This window comes from Hylobates moloch, unplaced genomic scaffold (genome assembly GCF_009828535.3).
Source record: "Hylobates moloch isolate HMO894 unplaced genomic scaffold, HMol_V3 SCAFFOLD_11, whole genome shotgun sequence".
Classification (NCBI taxonomy): Eukaryota; Metazoa; Chordata; class Mammalia; order Primates; family Hylobatidae; genus Hylobates; species Hylobates moloch.
Window position 1 is genome coordinate 94,777,348 of NW_026652286.1, and position 15,607 is coordinate 94,792,954.

The window sequence follows — 15,607 nt, forward strand, 5'->3', positions numbered from 1 at the left end:
GACTGAGGAATGCCCACCTACTTGCCCTGCAAGGGAACAGAGGTCCAGAGTTGGAGGAATTTGAAGCCTGTCACATACAGAGGATTATAACAGTAACTATAAAATTTAAACCCCATTCAATTAATGACAAGATTGAAATAAAATCCCTCCATAGACACACGCAAATGACCCAACAGAAGGAGAGGTACAATGATTTCTGGACATAAATGCAATTTACCCTTATATTTATTGTTCTAAACATTTATGGTCAATTGATTTTCTACAAAGGTGCAAAGGCAATTCAGTGGAGAAATGACAACCTTTTCAACAAATGCTTCTGGAATATTCAGACATCTTTATGCAAACAAGCAAGCAATCAGGCAAACAAACATGAAAGACATGTCACCAAAGAAGATATGCAGATGACAAATAAATGCATGAAAAGATGGTCAGCATTATCAGGACAACACAAATTAAAACCTCAATGAGATACCACTACACACCTAAAGCAGATAAACAAAAAAGACTAACCATACAAAGTATTGGTGAGGATGTACAGGAACTGATAATCTCACACACTGGTCATGGGAATATAAAATGGTATAACCATTTTTTAAAACAGCTTTATGAATCAATCAACAAAAATGGTGGAATAAGTACCCTCAAAAATTTTTCTTTTCCATAAAAGCAATAAAAAATTGGCAGAAACTTCCAGACTCGATTTTTTCAGAACTCTAATAATTACTGAGTTTTGTAGCAACCCAGGGATTTACTGGAAAATATTGTAACATTTATTGGAAAAAAAATTAGCTGAATCGTGGTAATAACAGTGAAACTTGTGGTATTTAATTTGCCTAATTTCTCCTCTCCTTTCTTCAACTCTGTGATAGCCTTGAAAAATAACAGCCTGCATTCTCAATGCAGCCTTCCAGACACTGGAAGGAGCAGAACGAAGCCAAAAGTCTTTCAAAACATCATGCACAAAGAACTGTCATTATTTAACCTGTCCGATGGTTTCCTAGAAGACCCTATTTACAAGGCAGCCAGTATTTTATTTAACTTGGAGCTTACCCAATATGGAAAGCTTTTTTTTCCCAGGGAGCACTTGTTTAAAATAGTTCCTGGCTAGTGTTTTAACCTTGTGGCTGCCTAATATGAGGGATATTGATTAGGGATGTACAATAGAGTAAACAAAAGGCTTTAAAGGAAAAGCTGGAGTAGGAAGAGCTAGCTACTTAAGCAGAAAGTAAAGGCTAAGAACAAGTTGTCAATTGTCTGGCTGAATGTTGAATGTCTGCCCCAGCATATGCACACACACAGCCTCTTGGCAAAGACTAGATTGATTGATTCTTGGCTATGGTAGGCTGAATGATGGCCACCAACAATTCCCAAGTCTTAATCTTTGGAACCTGTGAATGTTGTCTTATATGGCAGAAGAAACTTATTGATGTCCCCAAGCTAAGGATATTGAGATGTGACACAAAAGAAGGTAACATGAGGACTGAAGCAAGATGCTACACTGCTGGCTTTGAAGATGGAAGAAGGTCTGTCTCATCAACTATGGAATGCAAAGAATAAAACTCTTGGAGCTGGAAATGGCAAGGAAGCAGATTCTCCCCTTCTTCCTCTAGAGCATGTGCAGTCCTGCCAACACCTTAATGTCATCTCAGTGAACCTGGTTTGAGATTTCTGACATCCAGAACTATGAAAAAATAAATGTGTATTGTTTAAGACACTAAGCTTGTGGTAAATTTTTACAGAGCCATAGAAAACTACTACACAGGCATTTAAGAAAATCTTTGTTCAGTTGTTAGCTAACCACTTAGCTAGAGACTTCAGTGAGCACACATAATAAATGATACATACTTTACAGAATCAGTAAACAACAACGAAAACAAAAATCCACAACTAAAACAAGCAGAAACGAGAAACCCTGAGTATCAGAGAGAATCTGATCTCCAGCACTGCCATATTCTATTATTTAAAATACAAAATTATGTGACATGGAAAAACAAGTAAGTATGGCCCACACTCAGGGATAAATGCGTCAACAGAAACTGTCCCTGGAGAAGCCCAGACCTTGGACTTAACAGACATAGAATTTAGGTCAGTATTTTAAAAATGTTCAAAGAACAACAACAAAAAATTTAAATAGCTAAAGGAAAATATAAAAATTATGTCTCATGAAATAGAGAATATCAAGAAATATAGAAATGATTTTAAAAATAAAAATTCTGATGTTGAAAAATATAGTAGCTGAAAATAAAAGTTTACTAGAGGTAGTCAAGAGAAAGTTTGAGCAAGAAGAATTCTTGAACTTGAATATAAGTCAGTTAAGATTATCTAGGTTGTGATTTACATGAAAAATAATTCAAGAGGTTAGTTATTAAGCTAATCAGGGAGGCACCAGAGAAAGGCAAATGCCCAATGCAAGGAAATCCAAAAAACGATACAAGAAGTGAAGGGAAAAATTCTCAAGGAAAGAGATAGCTTAGAGAAAAAAAATAAAAAATTTAAGAAATTTTGGACACAACTGTAGAAATGCGAAATGCATTGTCGAAGTAACTGCTGAGCTAAAGCCAGCTGGCCAGGTGCAGTGGCTCATGCCTGTAATCCCAGCACTTCGGGAGGCTGAGGCAGGCAGATCACAAGGTCAAGAGATCGACACCGTCCTGGCCAACATGGTGAAACCCTATCCCTACTAAAAATACAAAAATTAGCTGGGCATGGTGGTGCACGCCTATAGTCCCAGCTACTCAGGAGGCTGAGGCAGGAGAATTGCTTGAACCCAGGAGGCAGAGGTTGCAGTGAGCTGAGATCACGCCTCTACATTCCAGCCTGGCGACAGAGCAAGATTCCGTCTCAAAAATAAATAAATAAATAAATAAGAAAGACTAAAAAAGAGATGCGAAATGCTCTGGAAAGTCTCAGCAACAGAAATGAACAAGTAGCAGAAAGAAAATTCAGAGCTCAAAGACAAGGTCTTCACATTAACCCTATCCAACTAAGACAAACAAAAAAAAATAAGAAAATATGAACATCTCCTCCAAGAAGTCTGGGATTATGTTAAATGACCAAACCTAAAAATATTCAGTGTTCCTGAGGAACAAGAGAATTCTAAAAGCTTGGAAAACATATTTGGGGGAATAATTGAGGAAAACTTACTCAGCTTTGCTACAGACCTAGACATCCAAATACAAGAATCACAAAGAACACCTGGGAAATTCATCACAAAAAGATCATTGCCTAGGTACATTGTCATCAGATTATCCAAAGTTAAGACGTAGGAAAGAGTCTTAAGAGCTGTGACAAAAGCACCATGTAACCTATGAAGGAAAACATATCAGATTAACAGCAGATTTCTCAGCACAAACCCTATAGGCTAGAAGGGATTGGGGTCCTACCTTCAGCCTCCTCAGACAAAACAATTATCAGCCAAGAATTTTGTATCCAGTGAAACTAAACATCATATATGAAGGAAAGATATAGTCTTTTTCAGACAAACAAATGCTGAGAGAATTCTCCATTACCAAGCCACCACTACAAGAACTGCTAAAAAGAGCTCTAAATCTTGAAATGAATCCTGGAAACACATCAAAACAGAACTTCTTTTAAGCGTTAATCACATAGGACCTATAAAACAAAAAAAAATGGTAAAAAGCAAAAGCAAAAAACAAGAACAAAGGACACAGGCAACAAAGAGCACAATGAATGCAATGGTATCTCACATTTCAATACTAACATTAAATGTAAATGGCTTGAATGCCCCACTTAAAAGACACAGAACCGCAAAATGGATAAGAACTAATCAACCAACTATCTGCTGCCTTCAGAAAACTTACCTAGCATGTAGGGACTCACATAAACTTAAATTAAAAGAGTGGAAAAAGGCATTTCATGCAAATGGACGCCAAAAGCAAGCAGGGGAAGCTATTCTTTTATCAGACAAAACAAACTTTAAAGCAACAGAAGTTAAAATAGACAAAGAGGAACATTATATAATGGTAAAAGGCCTTGTCTGATAGGAAAATATCACAATCCTACACATATATGCACCTAACACTGGAGCTCCCAGATTTATAAAACAATTACTAATAGACCTAAGAAATGAGATAGACAGTAACACGAAAATAGTGCGGAACTTCAATACTCCACTGACAGCACTAGACCGGTTATCACGACAGGAAGTCAACAAAGACACAATGGATTTAAACTACACCTTGGAACAAATGCCCTTGACAGATCAGAACATTTCACCCAACAACTGCAGAATACGCATTGTATTTAATAGTGCATGGAACTTTCTCCAAGATAGACCATATGATGGGCCATAAAACGAGCCCCAATAAATTTAAGAAAACTTAAATTATATCAAACACTTTATCAGACCACAGTGGAATAAAACTGGAAGTCAACTCTAAAAGGAACATTCAAAACCATGCAAATACATGGAAATTAACCTGTCCCTGAATGAGCATTGGGTCAAAAATGAAATCAAGGCCAGGCGCCATGGCTCACGCCTGTAATCCCAGCACTTTGGGAGGCCGAGGCAGGTGGATCACCTGACGTTAGGAGTTCGAGACCAGCCTGGCCAACATGGTGAAACCCTGTCTCTACTAAAAATATAAAAACTAGCTGGGCGTAGTGGTAGGCACCTATAATCCCAGCTACTCAGGAGGCTGAGGCAAGAGAATTGCTTGAACCCAGGAGAAGGAGGTTGCAGTGAGTCGACATGGTGCCACCGCACTGGCCTTGGTGACAGAGTGGGACTCCATCTTAAAAAAAAAAAAAAAAAGAAATCAAGATGGAAATTATAAAATTATTCAAACTGAACAACAATAATGACAGAACCTATCAAAACCTCTGGGATACAGCAAAGGCAGTGCTGAGAGGAAAGTTCATAGTCCTAAATGCATGCCTACCTCAAAAAGTCTGAAAGAGCACAAACTGACATTCTAAGGTCACACCTCAAGAAACTAGAGAAACAAGAACAAACCAAATCAAAACCCAGCAGAAGAAAGGAAATAACCAAGATCAGAGCAGAACTAAATGAAATTGAAATTAAAAAAAAATACAGAAGATCAATGGAACAAAAAACTGGTTCTTTGAAAAGATAAATAAATTTGATAGACCATTAGCAAGATTAACAAAGAAAAGAAGAGAAAAATCCAAAAAACCTCACTAAGAAACAAAACAGGAGGTATTACAAATGACACCACTGAAATACACAAGATCATTCAAATCAAGAACTCAACTCCTTTTACGATAGCTGCCAAAACAACAACAACAATAAAAACCAAAAAAACTTAGGAATATACTTAACCAGGGAGTCAAAAGACCTCTACAAGGAAAACTACAAAACACTGTTGACAGAAATAATAGACAACACAAATAAATGGAAACACATCCCATGCTCATGGATGGGTAGAATCAATATTGTGAAAATGACCATCCTGCCAAAAGCAATCTACAAATCCGGTGCAATCCCCATCAAAATACCACCATCATTTTCACAGAATTAGAAAAAACAATTCTAAAATTCATGTGGAACCAAAAAAAGAGTCCACATAGCCAAAGCAAGACTAAGCAAAAAGAACAAATCTGGAGACATCATACTACCTGATTTCAAACTATCCTGTAAGGTCATAGTCACCAAAACAGCATGGCACTCGTATAAAAATAGGCACATAGACCCATGGAACAGAATAGAGAACCCAGAAATAAGCCCAAATACTTACATCCAACTGATTTTTGACAAAGCAAACAAAAACATAAAGTGGGGAAAGGACACCCTTTTCAATAAATGGTACTGAGATAATTGGCAAGCCACATGTAGAAGAATGAAACTGGATCCTCATCTCTCACCTTGTACAAAAGTCAGCTCAAGATGGATTAAGGACTTAAACCTAAGACTTGAAACTATAAAAATTCTAGAAGATAACATTTGAAAAACCCTTCTAGACATTGACTTAGGCAAGGATTTCGTGACCAAGAACCCAAAAGCAAATGCAGTAAAAACAAAGATAAATAGCTGGGACCTAACTAAACTAAAGCACTTTTGCATAGCAGAAGGAACACTCAGCAGAGTAAACAGACAACCCACAGTGTAGGAGAAAATCTTCACAATCTATACATCTGACAAAGGAATAATATTTAGAATCTACAATGAATTCAAACAAATCAGTAAGAAAAAAACAATCCCTTCAAAAAGTGGGCGAAGGATATGAACAGAGAATTCTCAAAAGAAGATATACAAATGGCCAACAAACATATGAAAAAATGCTTAACATCACTAATGATCAGGGAAATGCAAATCTAAACCACAATGTTGTTTTACTCCTGCAAGAATGGCCATAATCAAAAAATCAAAAAACAGCAGATGTTGGCATGAATGCAGTGATCAGGGAACATTTCTCCACTGCTGATGGGAATGTAACCTAGTACAGACACGTGGGAAAATGTATGGAGATTCCTTAAAGAGCTAAAAGTAGAACTACAATTTGATCCAGCAATTCCACTACTGGGTATCTACCCAGAGGAAAAGAAGTCATTATTCACAAAAGATACTTGCAAATACATGTTTATAGCAGCAAGATTCTCAATTGCAAAGTTGTGGAACCAACCCAAATGCCCATCAATCAACGAGTGGATAAAGAAACTGTGATATATATATATGATGGAATACTATTCAGCCATAAAAATGAATGAATTAACAGCATTTCCAGTGACCTGGATGAGATTGGAGACTATTATTCTAAGTGAAGTAACTCAACAATGGAAAACCAAACATCGTATGTTCTAACTGATATGTGGGAGCTAAGCTAAGAGGATGCAAAGGCATTAAAATGATACAATGGACTTTGGGGACTTGCGGGGAAGAGTGAGAGGGGGTGAGGGATAAAAGACTGCAAATATAGTGCAGTGTGTACTGCTTGGGTGATGAGTGCACCAAAATCTCACAAATCACCACTAAAGAACTTACTCATGTAACCAAATACCACCTGTACCCCAATAACTTCTGGAAAAAAATAAAAAAAAATAATAAAATCATATAGAGCAAACAAAAAAAAAAGATTATGTAGGTTGAATAAATAAAATAAAAAAGGATACAAAAAATACACAGAGCCTTAAGAGACCTGCGGGATATCATCAAGTACACCAAGATACATATAATGGGACTCTCAGAAGGACAGAAGAAAGAAGAAGGCAGAAAAGACATTGCAAAAAAGGAATATCCAGAAAGAATAAATAGCGGCTAAAATTTCCAAATTTGATGAGAAACATTAATCTACACATTCAAAAAGTTCAATAAACTCCAAGTAGGATAAACTAAAAATAATTCACATCTAGATACATCATTATCATACTGCTGAACGTCAAAAACCATCTTGGAAGCAGCAAGAGAAAAGTGACTTACTGCTTATAAGCTACCCTCAATAAGCTGATTTCTTATTAGAAATCATGGAGGCTAGAAAGTAATGGAATAACATATTCAAAGGATTGAAAGGTAAAAACAAGCAAATAAAAACCCCCAAACCCTCTCAATCATAAATTCTATATCCAGAAAAAATATTTTTCAAATATAAAGGAGAAATTAGAGATTTTCAGGTAATAAATAAACCAATTTATCACTAGCAGACATGCCATATGGGAAATATTAATGGGAATATTTCAGGCTGAAATGAAAGAACACTAGACAGAAATTAAAATCAATATGAAGAATTAAAGAGTACTAATAAAGGTTAACACATAGGTAAATATAAAAAAGCAGTATAAATGGATTTTGTTGTAACACCTTTTTTTCTTACCTGACTTAAAAGACAGCTACGTAGAGCAAAAGTTGTAAATCTATGTTTGTGGGCATACGATGCATAAACATGTAAACTGTGACAATACAAGTTTTTGTATACTGTATTTGTCTGCTTGGGCAGCCATAACAGAATACCACAGACTGGTGACTTAAACAAAAAAAAAATTATTTTCTCACAGTTCTGGAGGCTGGAAGTCCAAGATCAAGATGTTGTCAGGGTTGGTTTCTGGTGAGCTCTCTTTTTCTGGTTTGTGGACGCTATCTTCTCACTGTGTCCTCGCATTGTCTTTCCTTTGTGCAAAAACAATGAGAGAGATGTTTCTGTGGTCTTGTCCTCTTCTTTAAGGGCACAAGTTATATAAAATTAAAGCCCAACTCTTATGACCTCATTTAACTTTACTCCTTAAAGATCCTGTCTCCAATTACAGTCACATTAGGGGTTAGGGCTTCAATATTTGAATTTTGGGGGGAACATAATTCAGTGCATAATATATACTACTGAAAATAAGTTGCTATAAGCATACTCTAGATTGTTATAAATTAAGGTGTTAATCGAAATCCCAGGTCAGTCATTAAGAAAATAACTCAACATGTATGGTAAAAGAAACAACAAGATAATTAAAATCACTAGAAAATAAATTTTTAACACAAAAGAAGTCAGTATGAAGGAATAAAAAAACAAAATCATCATCAAACATACAGTAGACAAATAACAAAATGGCAGATATAAATCCTAATTATCAGTAATTCTACTAAACATAACTGGATTAAATGTTCCAATTAAAAAAACAGAGATTGGCAGAATGGATTTTTAAAATAACCAAACTATATGCTGCCCACAAAAGAAACGCTGTAGATGTAAAGACACAAAGGGGTTTAATGTAAAAGGGCAGAAAATTATTATCATTTTTTATTTTTGTTTCCTTGGAGCTTGACCTAAGCATGAAGTTTGATTTAAGGAAGAAAGCTTCTTGCCTAGTTTATTTACTTTCTGGAAGAGCCATTGATGTGACCTCTCTGTCTTCTGTAGAAGTCTAGCCAGAGTAGGAGAGTGGGCACGGTATCCTCCTAACATCCAGCCAGTGTAGGGCTCCTGGAAGGGTTTTGGGTGGGGGAGTTGGGGAAGGCCTGAGCCCCTGCCTTTCTCAGGCAAGCATGTAAAGTCTGTGAATCACTTCACTTTCCCATTGAGTTGTACCCACCTAACTACAATATGTTCCCCTGATAAGTAAGAATAATAAACAATCAGTATAGTTTGTAAAGTACTTCCCTAAATGAAATAATGCTGAAGGTTTCATATATGGTATCTCATTTAATCCACATAATGATCCTATGTAGTAGACACTGTTATTATTATATATATTTCTTTATGTGAACAAAGCAAGGCTCAGAGAAGAGGTCACTTGTCCAAAAGTTACAATTAGCAAGTGGCAAAGCTAGGGTTCAACCCAGGCAGACTAACTCCACAGTCAGTCTCCAGTGTTAGGGTTGACTGTAGCATGGAGTGCCTAGCTCTGTGTACACAAGGGGATCTTGGGACAGGCGAAGACTCTGAAATAACTTTGAAGCCCACAAAAGAGCTATTAGACCTGATAAATTCAGTGAAGTTACAGGATACAAGATCAATACACAAAAATTCATCTTTCCATACATTTTTAAGGAAGAATCTAAAAATGAAATTAAGAAAATCATTCTGTTTATGACAGTATAAAAAAAAGAATGAATGTAACAAAATAAGTTTAAGGATTCCACACTGAAATCTATGAAACATTGTTGAAAAAGTTAAAGAGCAGCTAAAGAAATGAAGCCATGCCATGTTCATGGATTGGAAGACTTACTATTGTAAACATGGTAACACTCCCTAAATGAATCCTCAGCAATGTAAAGGAATGAAAATTGATGCAAGCGGCAATGCAGTCTATGGTCATATCACCGTGAATGGGCTCAATCTAATCTGTTACATGAAACAAAAGACTTACTTCAAAATAATGATGTCAGTGAAAAAAAGCAGCATTTTGTTAACAAGTGCATACTGCATTAATCCATTTGTATAAAATTCTAGAAAATCTTTAGTGGCAGGGATCATGTCACTGGTTTCCTGAGGACGAGGGTCAGAGTAGAGAGGTGTTAGGGGAATTTTAACAGGTCAAAAAGAAGAAATTTTAGGGCAATAGGTATATTTATTATTTGATTTTGTTGGTTTCATGGGTATGTATAGCTGTCAAAACTTATCAAATTGTATACTTTTAATACATGCAGTTTAGTATTTTCAACTGGAGTTAATTAAGCTACTAAAATAATTAGACAATAAATTTTCTAATTAAAAGATGGGCAAAAGATTTGAGCAGATGTTTCACCAAAGAGGAGATACGGGTGACAAATAAACACAAAAAATCCTAAACATCATTGGTCATTAGGAAAATTCAAATTAAAATCACAATGAAATATTACTATACACTTATAAAACTGCAAAAAAAGACAAAGCAAAGTGCTGACAAGAATAGAGAGTAACTGCGAGTTTCACACATCGTTGGGGTGGATGCAAAGTCATACAGCCACCTGGGGAAACAGTTTGGCAAATTCTTATAAAGTTATACATGCACTTACTATTCAGATTTTCAGATTTTCACTCCTAGATTTCCTAGAAAATTCAGATTTTCACTCCTAGATATTTACCCCAAAGAAATGGAAACATAAGGCCACACAAAGACATGTAGGTTGTTTATAACAAACTCAAACCTAGATCCATCCCAAATGCCTGTCAAATGGATATTGGAGAAACAAACCACGGTACATCCATACAACGGACTCCTCAACAATAAAAAGAAACAACTACTGATAAATACAACAACATGGGTGCATCTCAAAAGCATCTTGCTAAAAGAAATAAGCAAGATACAAAAAGGTTACATGTTGTATGATTCCACTCAATTTGGAAAAAACAAAGCCATAGGTAAAAAGCAGCAAATCAGTGGTTGACAGGGGTGGGGATGTTGGGAAAATTGGCTATAAAGGGCCCATGGAAACATTCTGTGGTGATGAAAAATTCTGTATCTTAAATACATTTGTCAAAATCTCTGAGCACTGAACGTAAAAAAGCTGAATTTTACCATGTGAAAGTTACCCTTTAATAAACCTGATGTTTTAAAAAAAATCCACGTCATCCTTGATTTTTAAAAACTCAATAAAATAGGGTTAAATAATTTCTTAATATGATAAAATATGTATATGTGAGCACTAGAGTATCATTCTTTACTGCAAAACCACAGGAGAATTCCTCCTAAAAACATAAAGAAGTTGTCCATAATCATTACTATTATTTAACATTATGCTAGAAGTACTAGTCAACACAATTGGAATAGAAAAAAATAGAGGTACTAAGTTGGAAACAAGGTGGAAAACAAAATCAGTATTTTAAAATGCTTGGCAATAACCTGGAATAACCCCAAGAAAATCAACTGAATAAAAGTGTTAATGAAAAAAAAAAAAAAACGGTGGGGATATGTAATCGATATGGATACATCAATTTTTTTGTAAATATAAACAGTAAGCACTTGGAGTATAAGATAGAAGAAGGGATCTTTACAATAGCATTTACAATAGCAGCACGATAAGATAAAATGCCTTGAAAGAGAATTAACAGGAAAAGTCCAAGACATATTAAGAAAACTGTAAAATTAACTAATGATAGTAAAATTTAACAAACAGAAAGACATGAATGTTCTAGACTGGGGGGATCCAACATTGCAAAGATGTCAATTTCTCTAACTTAATTTAGAAAATTAATATAATCCCAGTAAAATTATAATTTTTTTTAAAAAGCTAAAGATAATTTTTTAAAATTAGGCAAAAATCAACAACAATATTTAGAGAAATTCTGAAAAAGAAAAGCAAGGAAGAATCTACTTGATTTCAAACATATTATAAATCCTTAATAATGAAAAGTGCATGGCACCAACTCATGAAGAAACCAATGTACTTATGGGGAAACAGAGAAAGTTTAGGAATAGAGTCAAATATGTACAACAAAAGTGGTACCTCAACTCAGAGAGAAAGAGAGTATACAATTAAAGTTGTTGAAACAATTGGATCTACATACCATACCTCAAAACAGGATAAATTCCAAATGGGTCAAGATTTAAATGAAAAACATGAAGCCATAAAAATACTGAAAGAAAACATGGAAAGATTCCATTTGAGGCTTGGATAGGAAAAAGCCTATTTAAATATAACTCAAAATTCAAAATTTAAAAAAATGTTATACTTGACTACATAAAATTAAAAGAAAATTTTAGCATGAAGGCATACCATTAAACAAAGATAAATATAAATGTTAAACTGAATTTAAATACTTGCAATGAATAGCAAGAAAAAGAGCTTATCTCCCAATATGGAAAGAGCTCCTAGAGTTTGATAAAACCCAATATTAAAATGGCAAAAAATATAAAGGGCAATTCAAAGTATTTTTTAAATATGTGAAACTACTCATAGGTGAAATGCGATTTAAAAGCTACATTAAGATACTATTTTTCACCTATCAGATTGTTACGTATCCAAAATTATGATACAATCTGTTCCTGAGGCTATAGGGAAAGAGTCACTTTCATACATTGCTGGTGGGAATATAAATTGTTACAACCCCTAGGGAGGGCAATTTGGTAATATCTATTAAGATTACAAATGCATATACCCTTTGACCCAGCTATTTCACTTCTGGGAATGTATCCTAGAGTTATCCTAGGACACATGCAAAATGATATACCTGAATATCTATTGCAGCATTGTTAATAATAGCAAAAGATTGGAAGCAACCCAAAACTTCCATCAATAGGAGGCAGTTTTTTCATTTCATTAAGCTTGCTTTTATGGCTTCACAGTGGAAAAAAAAAAAATTAGCCTCTGCTCCTAAACCCAGACTGAAGCTGGCCTAAACCATCTATGCCATTTCTCCTTCCCCTGGTCTAACCCTTTAGACCTTCCAAGGCAGTGAAGATCCCCCAGGTGGGAGATGGCCTTGGACCATCTCTAGGACATAAACTTAAGTTTGGGATGGACAGAAGAGGGAGCAATACAAACCACTCTATCCCCTGCTGACTACAAAATCAAAGCCTCTCTTTACTGAAGTGACAGCGAGGGAGAGAAGAGGGTAGTGGGTGAACTTTCCCTAGGTATAGAATGAACCGCTACTAATTGTCATTTTAATCTTGGTCATCATTTAATTAATTAGGGAAAGATACAAATAATACTGCATAAGACTTACCCTTGCCTATTTCAGTAAAGTGGTCCCTTTTCCTAAAATTATACAACTAGGATGGTATTTTCCCCAGATACTAATGTTAATGAGCACTTTATGATACCACAAACAAGGCAGTAATATTTACCCTCTGACAGCTACCTAATCTCAGATAAAATATCTAGAAGATATAGTTTCCTATATCGTCTAGGTATAGGTGAAGTTGAGTGAAGTTGTCCAAATTAAGACTATAAAATGATGGAAAATGTTAAAGTTAGATGTGTTCTTCTCCATTTTTGCATTTACCTATATTTCAAGAATCACATGATTTTGGTCAAATGTGGTGTTGCTGATTTTTGGTTGTGGTTGTTTGTCTCCTTGCCTTGAGTTTGTTTTTTGGTAAATATAAATTCTTCAAAAGCTATTCAGAGAAAAAGAAGTGGAATCCTGCTAGACAGTAGATAGTAAGAATTCCGTGGGATGGTCCTGGTTAAATAGAAACCACTTTGTGTAAAAAGGCTAATTTTAAGTGGGTCAATCTGTATTAGTTGCACCACTTGAAACACTGAAGATACATTTTAGTGTATCTTGTGTTTGGGGAGCTTTTGGGAACACACTATATTTATACTCTATTAAACTAGGTCAGCTTCTTTGTTGGGACAATCCCAGAGGGAGCTATACATTTCACCTGAAGATAGCAAGAAGAGTTCTGGTATTTTACTGGTTTGTCTATCCTAACTCATGCTACTGAAGTCAAATCTAGTAATGTCCTATGTCCCAGTGAATCAACAGTGTCTCCATCATTTACAAATATTTATTTAGTGTCTAGTCTGAGTTATTTGTTGTGCTAGGTGTGGGAAATATCAATTTCTGCTGTCAAGGAGACTGCTCTCTAAAAGGATGGTAAGACACATTCATGCATATCTATAGAAAGAGCAGAAAGATAAGCAAGGCTTAAGGCTGCTGAGTTTATGGTACAGGCACATTAACTAAGAGTTAATATATATAGTTTATACATATATATTTTTATATATATATATATACAACTGTCCTATATAGACAGTTAGAAAGTGAGACACTCTAGAGAGCTTACAGTACTAGATAGAACTTTGTTTAGTTTTCGGTGGTAGAAAATGAAGCTCTCTTTCTAGAAAAGAGGAGTCCTGAATCATACATAGTGTTTTTTTCTTCTGATGAATACAATTACATAAACAAGATGTGATTTTTGATATTTTTCAGCATATTTTAACTTAAAAATCATTTTAAAGAATTTATGTAAGTAAAAATATGTCTTAATTATGAGAACATCAAAACTATAGTGATTAACGAACATTTCCATGTAGTAAAGTACGGCTGCAGATGAAGGAAGTCACAGCCCACTATTTCATGTGGCATCTAGTCTCATACATTCAGAGAATAATATTGAATTCTGGTTTTGTATTCTAATTAGAGCACTAACAAGATAGTATTCATTAGAAGAAGACAAAGTGTCTAAAAATCAGGCTATAGAAAGTCCAGCTAAATTGGAAGAATAAATTCTGTTTTATAGAAGTTTAGGGTGACTATAATTAACAACAATTTATTATATATTTTCAAATAGCTAGAAAAGAGAATTTAGAATGTTCCCAACACAAAGAAATGATAAATGTTTGAGGTGATGGATATGCTACTGATATGATCATTACACATTGTATACCTGTGTCAAAATATCACACTGTACTCCATAAATATGTATGATTGTTATTAATATGTATCAACTAAAAATAAAAGAAAAACATTGCCATTCAAGGTACTAAAATTTTTAAAAGAATGTCAATTCAAATGGGTTATTCACCTTTGAAAAGAGGTGACTATAGTTTATAACAATATGTATTTCAAAATAGCTAGAAAACAATAATTGGAATGTTTTTAGCATAAAGACAAACATTTAACGTGATGGATATCCCAATTACACCGAATTGATCTTTACAAATCGCATGAATGTATCAAATTATCACATGTACCTTCCCCTTTCCCCCACCAAAAAAAAACAAAAAGAAAACAGAAGGCTTAGAACTAGTGATAGCTATCTTCGAATATTTGTGATAGATCAGTATTATTTATTGTTATTCCAGAGACCAGAAATAGGAAAATCATAGGTGAAAGTTCCAAAAAAGCGATTTTCAGCTTATGTGGAATGACTAACTGACAATTACAGCTGTCCAAGAACAGGATAGGGCATTTTGTTTATTTGTTAGCAACCTACATGGCAATTGAATGGCATTCAATTAGAGATGCTGAGATGCAATGCCTTTCAAACTTTAAGGTGCATTTGAGTCACCTGGGGTCTTATAAAATGCCGTTGGCCACCAAACATAGTTTGAGTACCAAGTATATAGAACATTTTCCTTCGCTATCTAGACAATTTTGGATAAGAGAAATTTTAAATTTCCCTTATCTTGAAAAGCCTATTATATTCTATTGTTTATTTGAGTCCCAATGCAAGGTATTTGCTGGATGCTGTGGAAATAAATGAAAGTCAGGATCCCTGAGATAATGTAGCATATTTCAGAAACAAGAGAATGCATAGCACATTTGAAGAATAT